Here is an 11,387-nt window from a genome sequence, read left to right as displayed (position 1 = left end):
GGTCAGTCGCTGAGGGGTCAGTGCTGAGGGGTCAGTGCTGAGGGGCCAGTGGCTGAGAGGTCAGTGAGGAGCTTCATGTTGGACATCAGTCAGTCCTGGTCTGGTTTGCCCCAAGCGAGAGGCGGTGGAGATAACCCCCCAACCCCAGCGCCTCTGAGGAGGCCGAGAGGAGGCTGGAAGCCAGGCTGGTCCCTGAGCTCCACTGCCCATCTCAGCCCAGGCCCCAGTGGGACCCCAACCTCTCACCTGGAAATGAAGTGGGTGCAGGGCCCATCCCCCTACCAATACCCACTCCCACCCAATCGAACGTCTGCCTAATGGGTGCCTCCCTCAGACCCCCGGGGCAGAGACGCTGCTGCTAACCAGGTTCCTGTACCTTACCTCGCTGCAGTGAGCTCGGCAGCCCCTGCGCTGGGTGATCGGCTCTGTCTCCCGTGGAGTTACGGAGGACAGGCCCCATCTCCCCCAGCTCCAGATGTGGGGGAGCGCCCTTGCCAGTAGGCTGGGGTGGTTTTCTGTTGCAGAGATTTTTAACTCAAAGGATGTGTGATTTTAATAGGGCTTCTATTAAATAGAAATAGAAGTTTCTATTAACTAGAAATAGAAACGAATTTAATAGAGTTTCTATGCCCAAGGCCTTGTTGGCTGCATGTGGTCTCTAGGGAGGTGGGCAGGTGGGGGGCTTCCCAAGGGAAGCCCATCCTTCTCCTTCCTGCCTCCCCCACCACCGTTCAGTCATCCAACAAACACAGAGCCCAGGGTCTCGTCAGCAACAGACAGCAGGGGCATGAGGTCACAGCGTCCCCTGGCCCCGGCACACGTCAGGGGCTGGGCAGGATGCACCCCTCACCCCAGTTGAGACCGATCTGGTGTCCACTCCAGGCTGCCACTTGGCCTTTCTTCCTGGCTTTTTCTCAGGCTTCCGCTTACCTGGCCCGGCTCAGAGGTCTCTTACCTGCCCCCTCTGGGCCAACTGCCCTATGCTCTTCTCACGTCCCCTCCCAGACCCAGCTCTGGGCAGCCAGTGCTAGGCAAGGCAGGCAGCTGTTCTCGGTGGTATTTTTAACTGTCCTATCCACAGGACTCATCTTCAAAAGAACTTTTGCCCCCTGGAAACTCTATTTAGAACACAGGAAAAAGCAGAGTTGCCTTTGTGGGGGTTGCGGGGGCCAGAGCCCCGGCCTGCAGGTCCTCCCTATCCTCTCTGCTCTGCAGGCCCTCTGCACTCCCACACCCCCTCCCGCCCTCCGAGCACCCCCGCCCCACATCCCCCTGCGCCCCCGTCCCACCTTCTGCCCTCTGAGTGCCCTCTCTGCCCTCCATGCCCCGCCTCACCCACCCACCTGGCTTGGACATGTCCCTGCCCCACCCCGCACCCACCTGGACACGGCCCCGCCCCAGGGCCCCAAGAAGCTGGTCAGGAAACGTGGGCTCTGTCTGCTCCCTGACTCTCGACTTTCGTTCATTGTCTCATTTAACAGCACCTCTGTGGAAAAGCTACTCCCAGATTTACTTATTTTTTCTCTTGCGTGCGCTCCTTTTTATTTATTTTTAGTTCCACAGGTAACACATGGACACTTCCCCTGGAAGAAAATCAGAATTCAAACGATCCAGATAAAGGGAATGCAGGAAGGGCTACCCCTCTGGAGGAAGCCTGAAAGGGGTCAGCACCCAGCTGAAGCCACGGACACTCCGGATGCTGTGGCTCCAGACCCTGCCTGCCCCGCTGGAGTTCCTCAGGCGTCGTGGGCAGATCTGCTCCCAGCAGAGGCGGGGGCGGGGGTCACAAGCGCCTGTCTCCCATCCCGAGGGTGCACAGGGAGAGAGGTTTCTGTGTTCTTCCGATCATGAGACAGAGGCAGACCAAACAAAACTCATACAGGGGGTGGTTCTGGGTGCCCGTCCCTTGGGGACCCTCCTTGTGCAGCCCACCCTCGGTGCACGGCAAGTTCTGTTCTGTGGACACCTCCACCATTGCAGCTGGCAGGGCCTGGCAGCCCAGCTCCCACCCTCTCCTTTTCCCATTATCAGAGGCTCCAAGGCCAAACATTCAAAGGAAGAACCCCCTGAGGTCTGGGCTTGGGACAGGCTGACAGTAAAGGGGCACCAGGTCAGCTGTGTTTACCTCACCAGGGGCCCCAATTCCCAGCCACCTCCAAAGCCCCAGGAAAGGATGGAGCCCTCCCACTTGAGGCTGAAGGACAGGCCCTGCTTCAGTCCTGTGGCTGGGATTGCAGGGGGTCCTTGAACTCCCGAGCATCCATGTTCTCAAGTGTGAAATGGGCACATTGGTGGCACAGCCCAGGTTTGCAGGGTAACGCAAGGTGATAACTGGGAAGTGCTTAGCACATTGTGGCAAGCAGTCAAAGCCCTGAGCATGGTCAAGCGTCACTGTCCTCTAGGACTTTAACAGTGTCCCTGGTCACACATGGGGCTGGGCTGGGACAGACACATTGCTGGACACTGTGCTCTTTGGATGAAGCCGGAGACAGCAGGGTCAGGAATGTCTCCAGGGCTCTGGGGGCTGCATGGAGGCACTGGCTCAGGTGGGAGCTTCCCAGCCCCGGCAAATTCTCAGGGAGCTGGTGCCTCTGCCAGGGAGACCCAGGTGTGCGGCAAAGATAACCAGCTCCTGGCCCCGGCTGCAGCTCCCTCGACACTCAAGGAGGGAACACAGTCAAAGAGATAGGCCTGGGAGCCACCCAGTCTTCTTTTGACGGTGGGAGGTGAGAAGGCTCTAGAGAGACGCTACTGCTGCTGCTTATGACAATGACAACCATGAGGATGATGACGACAATGGTGCTGGTAGTGATGGTGATAGTGATGATGGTGATGATGATGACAATGATTATGATGATGACAGTGGTGATGGTGTGATGACAATGATGGTGATGGTGTGATGACAATGGCGGTGATGGTGTGATGACAATGATGGTGATGGTGTCATGACAATGGTGGTGATGGTGTGATGACAACAATGACATTAATGATGATGACAATCAGTGGTGATGATGATGGATGGTGATGACAATGATGGTGATGGTGACAACAATGACATTAATGATGACAATGATGGTGGTGGTGATGATGTTGGATGGTGATTCTGACAATGATGGTATTTTTTTGTGAATTTGATCTTTTCTACATTTTTCTAGGCCCCTTTGTCGTAATCCCAGTCAGAGAAGTTGGTAGTGGTAGCTGGGCACCATCTAGTTCTTCTAGTCTTGTGGCCGCGTAGGCTGTGGTTCATGTGCTCCATTAGTTCTTTGGATTAATTACTCCCTTGAGTCTTTAGATTTTTTCATTCTCCTTTGGTCTGGACTAGAAGAGACCGATAGCTGTATTTTAGATAGCCACTTACAAGATTTAAGACCCCAGACGCTACTCACCAAAGTAGGATGTGGAACATTGTCTTTAAGAACTATGTTGTGTCAATTGACATTGATGTCCCCTGAGTCTATGGTCTTTTGCCTTTGAGCATGGGAACTTCACCCTGTGAGGTGTTCAGCTGTGTCTAAGAGGTTTCCCTGACGGTGCCACTCGTGTGCTCTATCATCCGTATTAATATATGAGGAGAACCTACGGTCTTTTATTTAGAAATTTCACCACCAAACCTGTATCGGCCAGTGGGTGAGCTCCCTCACCCCCTCCCTGACCTCTTGTCAAGTCTATCTATGTATCCATTCGTAGATTATTGTTTGTTAATATTATTTTGGCAGGCTTGTCTATGCTATAGTAGTTACCATAGTTGTCCTTTATTCCTGCATTCCCTACAGTGTCGTCTCTTGCCTTGGTCGTGTTGTGCTGACTTCTCCCATAATGTGTTTTCCCTTCACCGGTATTAATGTGTGTCTACCATCTCTTTGGTAATTTTCCCTTCCTCGCCCTCCAATTCCTGGTAACCATCAAAGAGTGTTTTTGGTTTTTTTTTTCCTGCATGTAAAACTTTTATTGTTATGTTAGAATAGTGGTCTCATACTATATTTGTCCTTTTGCAACTGACATTTCATTCAGCATAATGCCCTCCGATTCATCCACATCGTGAGATGTTTTGCAGATTCATCATTGTTCTTTACCCTTGTGTAGTATTTAATTGTGGGTATGTATCATAGTTTGTTTATCCATTCATCTGTTGATGGGCACTTAGGTTGTTTCCATATTTTTTCAGTTGCGAATAATGCTGCAATGAACATAGGTGTGCCTATGTCTATTCGTATGATGGCTCTTATTTCTCTAGGATATATTTCTAGGAGAGGGATTGCTGGATCCTATGGTATTTCTATTTCTAACTTTTTAAGGAAACACCATATCGTTTTCCAAAATGGTTGTACCATTTTGCATTCCCACCAGCAGTGCGTTAGAGTTCCAATCTCCCTGCAGCCTCTCCAACATTTGTTATTTTCTGTTTTGTTCTGTTTTTTGTTTTTTTGATTAATGCCAGTAATGTCAGGGTGCGATAGTATGTTATTGTAGTTTTGATTTGTATTTCTCTAACGGCTAGTGATCATGGGCATTTCCTCATATGTCTGTTAGCCGCCTGAATGTCTTCTTTGGTGAAGTGTCTGTTCATATCCTTTGCACATTTTTTAATTTGATTATTTATCTGTGTTTTGTTGAGGTGTTGAAATTTTCTATACATTTGAGAAATTAGACCCTTGTTGGGTATGTCATAGCCAAAACATTTTTCCCGATCTGTAGTTTCTCTTTTTATTCCTTTAGAGAAGTCTTTGGTTGAGCGTAAGTGTTTAATTTTTTAGGAAATCCCATTTATCTAGTTCATCTTCTTCTGTGTGTGTATTTTTAGTTATGTTTGGTATTCTAGTTATGCCATATATTAGGGCCCTTAGCATTGTTCTTAATTTTTCTTCCATGATCTGTATAGTTTTAGGCTTTATATTTAGGTCTTTGATGCATTTTGAGTTAGTTTTTGTGTATGGTGTAAGATATGGATCCTGTTTCATTTTTCTACAGATAGATATCCAGTTTTGCCAGCACCATTTGTTGAAAAGACTATCTCTTCCCCATTCAATAATTTTTGGTCCTTTGTTGAGGATCAGCTGTCCATAGGTGGATGGATTTACATCTGGGTTTTCAGTTTTGTTCCGTTGGTCTGTGTGTCTGTTGTTGTACCAGTACCAGGTTGTTTTGACTACTGTGGTGGTATAGTACGTTCTGGGATCAGGTAGTGTGAGACCTCTTTCTATATTCTTCTTTTTTAATAAAGCTTTACTTATTCAGGGCCTCTTTCCCTTCCATATAAAGTTAGTGATTGGTTTTTCCATATCTTTGAAGAATGCTGTTGGGATTTGGATTGGGATAGCGTTATATCTATGTATCGCTTTGGGTAGTATCGACATTTTCACAATGTTAAGTCTTCCCATCCAAGAGCATGGTATGTTTTTCCATTTACCTAAGTCTCTTTTGGTTTCTTGCAGTAGTGTTTTTTAGTTTTCTTTGTATAAGTCTTTTACGTCCCTGGTTAGATTTATTCCTAAGTATTTTATCTTTTGGGGGCTATTGTAAAGGGTATTGGTTTCCAGATTTCCTTTTCACAGTTCTCTTCGTTGATGTAGAGGACTCCAACTGATTTTGTAGGTTGATCTTGCATCCTGCCACTTTGCTGAATCCTTCTATTAGTTCCAATAGCTTTCTTGTGGAGTCCTCAGGATTTTCTATGTATAGGATCATATCATCTGCAAATAGGGATAGTTTTACTTCTTCCTTACCAATGTGGATGCCCTTTATTTCTTTTTCTTGCCTTATTGCTCTCACTAGGACTTCCAATACAATGTTGAATAAGAGTGGTGATAAAGGGCAACCTTATCTGGTTCCTGTTCTCAAGGGGAATGCTTTCAGATTCTCTCCATTGAGGGTAATGTTGGCTATTGGTTTTGTATGAATTCCCTTTATTATGCTGAGGAATTTCCCTTCTATTCCTATTTTGCTGAAAGATTTTATCAGGAATGGGTGTTGAACTTTATCAAATGCCTTTTCTGCATCAATTGAGATGATTATGTGATTCTTTTCCTTTGTTTTATTTATGTGGTGGATTACATGGATGATTTCTTAATGTTGAACCATCTTTGCATGCCTGATATGAATCACATTTTGTCGTGACATATTATTTTTTTTGATATGTTGTTGATTCTATTGGCTAGGATTTTGTCGAGAATTTTTGCATCTGTATTCATGAGGGATATTGGTCTGTAGTTTTGTTTTTCAGTGCTGTCTTTGCCTGGCTTTGGTATTAGGGTTATGCTGGCTTCATGGAATTAATTCAGGAGTATTCCTTCCTTTTCTGTGGTCTGGAATAGTTTGAGTAGAATTGCTGTCAACTCTGCTCTGAATGTTTGGTAGAATTCTCCAGTGAAGCTATCTGGATTGGGGTTTTTTGTTGTTGTTGGGAGTTTTTTTATGACTCCTTCAATTTCTTCTTTTATTATAGGTCTATTCAAATTTTCTACCTCAGTTTATGCTAGTTTAGGTAGGTGGTGTGTTTCTAGAAATTTGTCCGTTTCCTCTAGGTTTTCAAATTTGTTGTAGTACAATTTTTCATCGTATTCTGTTATGATCTTTTTTATGTCAGTTGGTTTGATGTTTCTTAATGTGGTTTTCTTTTCAGGTTATCCTGTTTAAGGTTTACGGAGCTTCTTGAATCCGTAAATTTATGTCTTTCACCAAATTTGGGGAGCTTTCAGCCATTATCTCTTCAAATATTTTTTCTGCATCACACTGTTTCGTCTCGCCTTCAGAGACTCCACTGACACAGATGTGAGGACTTTGGACAGTGTTCCATAGGTCCATGAGGCTCTGTTCATTTTTCAATCTTTTTTTTCCCTTTTATTCATATTGGATAATTTCTACTGGTCTATCATCAAGTTCATTGACTCTTTCCTCTGTTATCCCCATTCTGCTACTGCATTTATCCATTGAATTTTTTATTTAGTTATTGTATTTTTCACTTCTAAAATTTCCACTTTTTTTTTTTTTTAAATAGCTTCTGATTGTCTGCTGAGACTTTCTTTCTATCTGTCCATTCATTTCCAGGGTGTTTATCCTTACCTCATGGAGCATGGTTATAATAGCTGCTTTAAAGTCTGCTGGTTCCAACACCCGTTCTCTTGAAGCTGGTGTTTTTGATCACCTTTTCCCTTACAAGTTGTGGAGATGTTCCTGGCTCTCTGTAAGTTGACTAATTTTGAACGGTATCCTGGACATTTTGAATATTATGTTATTAGACTCTGGGTCTTTATAATATCCTCTGGAGAAAGTTGATTTTCAGTTGGTCAGACCACACATCCTAACACACGTCCTGTGTGCTGTGGTTCCAATGTCAGTGTGTTTACAAAACCTGTGCAGTGCTGTGCAAATCCACTCCACACATGTGCCCAAAGGCCAGGACCTGCAGGGTGGTCCACCCTGTGTCCAGTCCCACTCATGGGCAGCTTAGGGTGCACCTGGGACTTCATGCACAAAAATTTTATGAGGTCTCATTCCTGCGTGCCTCTTCTCCCTTTCTTCACACTCCCTGGCTCCCAGGGTCCTCAGGACAGAAAGCCAGAGCTTTAGGCTCCCTCTGATGTTGCACACTTTCCACAGTTGAGTCCGCTTTGGAGTGAAGTGCTGGGAGAAAGAGAGAGAAAGAGAGACTACTTTCTGGCCACACAGTCCCTTTTCCTACAACGCTGGTTGAGGAGGTTTCTAGGTCTCTGTGTGGCTGCTGCTGCCCCTGCCACCACTGTCATAGGCATGCCCCATTGGGCCTGGGTCTTGCTGCCTTGGAGAAGGACCAAGAGAGGGAAAAATGGGACCCCCACCACCACACACACTCCCAGGAGACCAGATAGAGGGTTTCTCCTGGAGCTTTTCCTGTCCATGCTGCTGAGTTCCAAGATGTGGGAGGCCCGGAGTCTAGGCTGTGAGTTATGAGAGGAAAAGCGAACCAGGAAATCAACCCGTGTCTGTCTATTCGTTTTGATCTCGCTCCCCAGTCACCTGTTGTTTACTTCTCAGGGTCCTCAGACCATTGCTTTATTTATTTTTCCAGGGTTTTTCGTTGTAACCAGGGAGATGGAATGGGGTGCGCTTCATCCATCTTAACGACTACCGGAACCCTATTTCCTATACTTCTGACTGGTGTATTATGTTTGTGACCGTTTTTAAAACCTTAGTTCAGTACTCATGGTTTTTCAGCTTTGAGTCTTCCTAAGTCTGTGCTTCTCCCAAACAGCCTCTTGGACTTCCTGAGCTCACTGGAGGTGAGGGTTCCCAAGAGTCAAAATATGGGACATCTGGCTTCCAAGCTAGACTCCTGGCTCCACCCCACAGTGGGCTCTGTGACCTGTCGGTTCCTTTATGTTGAGGACAGCATCTGTTCCATTTGATTGTTGTGAGGGTTAAATGAATTAATGCATCTGAAGTGCTCGGCACACTGCCTGGCACACAGCAAGTACTCAGTAAATGTCGGCTAGCGTTACCCAGAGGAGCCCTGGTGACGCAGTGGGTAAAGCGCCCAGAAGCCAGCTGAAGGGTTGGCGGTTCGAATCTACTAGTTGTTCCATGGGAGGAAGACCTGGCAATCTGCTCCCTTAAAGATTGCAGCCTGGGAAACCCTACGGAGCAGCTCTACTCTGTCACATGGGGTTGCTAGGAATTGGAACTGACAGCACCCAACAGCGTTACCCTGAGCTGGGGCTTATGCTGGAGTCTTAGAAGGCAAACGTCACCATCAGCCAACATGTTGAAGGCCACCAAGGGGTTCCAGGAGGAGCAGGCACATCACAGCCAAGCGCACCATGTCAATCTCATCTCTCACCTTTGAGGAAAAACGCCAAGGCCAAAAGGTCTCGAGGAGCTAGACTCAGTTCTGAGCAGAATTCCAAAGTTCGCTGTGCCTGGGAAGCAGAGGTCAGTCTCAGAATCCAGGCATGGTGTCCCAGGCAAGTCTCCTTTGCTGTAACATCCACGCTGAGCCCCGGGAAAAGATAACACCCCAAGACGCCAGCTGGCTGTAACTACGATAGGCACCCAGGCAACGCCGGTGGGAAGCAGCTGAGTGCCACCCGGGCAGAGTCATTGCCAGAACCTAAACCAAGCGATCCTGCCAGGTGGCAGCAGTGGACTGGGTTGCCGCTCAAAAGGGGTCGGGCTGAGCTGCAGCAGGGCAGCCCGAGGCACAGGGGCGCGAGTGGCGAGGCAGAGAGCAGAGTGTGAGCAGAGAGGCGGATACCCAAGACCCTCAGATGCAAGAGGGGAGAGGGAACAAGGAAGAGTGTGCCTCAGGCATCTCTGCAAAAGCGCCCACAATGCTCAGCCCTGCTCATTTCTTGGCTGCCCTGTATCCCTGAAATCCACACTGCTGTCTGAGCCGGGTTCAGGGCGTCTCCTTCCTCACACCGAGAACCTCTGCCAGGACCAGTGTTTTCTGGCTGAAGACCTTTCTGGATCTGTGGACTTTGCGGGTGTGTGTTCTTTGCAGTGGTTGAGCGCTCAGCTGCTCACCAAAAGGTTGGTGGTTCGAACCCACCAGCTGCTCCTCAGGAGAAAGATGTGGCAGTCTGCTTCTGTAAAGATTACAGCCTTGGAAATTCTATGGGGTGGTTCTACTTTGTCTTATAAGATCTGACTTGATGGCAATGGGTTGGGTTGGGTTTTTTTTGTTCTCTGCAACTGGGACCTGAGAGGCGGTAAAGATTCAGGAAAGTAAACATGGGGGTGCTCCCACACACAGGCCCCCCCCCCCCAAGTGATTTCTCCAGGACAGGGCCTCTGCTTGAGAGAAAACCATCCATGCAGCGGACCACCCCCGTGAGGGGTGATGTGGGGCGTTTGCCCACCTGAGGGCTTTGGGTTGGAGCTCAGAGCTGCTGCTCCCAGGAGGCCACGGCCAGGGGGGAGCCTCGCAGTAGCCGCGAGGCAAAGACAGTGAGACCGGCAGCCCGGCGGAGGAGGCAGCCTTGGGCCCCCTGGCCTGCTGGGGCTGCCTCAGAGAGCTGTGGGCTTGGCCCTTTCCTCCCCTGCTCAGGGTATTTGAGAAAGGAGGACGTGGTGGAGGAGCTGGAGGAGCAGGGGAAGCTCAGGGTGCTGCCTGCACATCCTGGGAGGCAGGATAATCAGCGTCCAGTTGGCGCAGAAAGCTTAGCAGTGGGCAGACAGACAGCAGTGCACCCCTTAGATGCTGGGTGTGCAGACCCCCCAGGCCTGGGGGGAGGGGTCATGAGGAGAGGAGGGGGGAGGGGAAAGGCCTGAGGGGAAGGGGAGTGGGGAGAGGAGAGGGGGGTAGGAAAGAGGGGAGGGGAGCGGAGAGGGGGATGGGGAAGGGAGAGGCCTGAGGGGTGGCAGATTGCCCCTGGGAGGCAGACACAGGCAGAGGAGCTGGGGTTCCGTGGGGCACCACCTGCTTGGCCCCTCGGCTTGGCTCAGTGTGTCTGCAGGGTTCTCACCTCCCCGGTGCTGACAGACCACCCATCTGGGGAGCCACGAAGGGGCTCGGTGTCCAGCACCCCCCCGCCACAGTCTCCTAAAGAGTTAGAACCCCGCAGACCAGGTGATTAACTGAAGTGATGGCCACCTGCCCAGAGGGGAGCTGCCTCTCCCCCACAGAGCAGGAGATCTGAGGCTGCAAGCAGAGGAGATTGTAAACCTTCGTTTGCCTTTGAAGATGAGGTGGGCAGGGCTGAGGGCAGGGGAGGGTGGTGGGCGGGGCTGAGGGCAGAGAGGGGTGAGAGCAGGTGGAAGGGGTGGTTGGGGCCGAGGGCAGACGTGCACACGGGTTGATGATCTTCCTGAGTGGTTTTTCACTCCCGCCCCTCCCCTGGCCCTGATCTGCTTGGCAAACTCATCCATCTTTGAGCACCTCGTCTGTGGGGCCCTCTGGGCCCCTCCCCCACCCAGATAGCCCCATGTGTTTCCATGGCAACCTGCACGCCTCCCTTGGTTCCACTTTATCAGACTGTGGGCTCCGTGAAGTCGCGGCCCCCTGACTCTAGTGTTCACAGGAGCGAGCTCCGGATGAGTGTGACCCAGTGAGGGGGCAGGTGGGGGATATGTGCGCTGAGCGCTTCCTGCATACCGCCCACCTCACTCATCCCCAGAGCCCTCCTTGAAGCAGGTGTTACTGTCATTAAGAGACAGGACACCAACGCCCGGAGGGGAGGGGTCCCCCTGGCCAGGGACAGCCACACCTGCGCCTAGAGAACCATGGCAGAGGGGACCGGCTGGCCAGCACGGGCCAAGGCGGGACGCACCCTGGCAAAAAGGGTGAGGGGCCAGATCCAGCTGTAAGTGGGGGCCAGGTGAGCGCCCCTCACAAACAAAAGCTGCTCTTACAGCCACAACACAGGGACTGACTCTGAGTCCAGGGCCAGGGAGGCGGGACCACGGACTGC

This window comes from Trichechus manatus, unplaced genomic scaffold (genome assembly GCF_000243295.1).
Source record: "Trichechus manatus latirostris isolate Lorelei unplaced genomic scaffold, TriManLat1.0 scaffold00008, whole genome shotgun sequence".
Classification (NCBI taxonomy): Eukaryota; Metazoa; Chordata; class Mammalia; order Sirenia; family Trichechidae; genus Trichechus; species Trichechus manatus.
Note: the sequence above shows the minus strand (reverse complement) of the source record.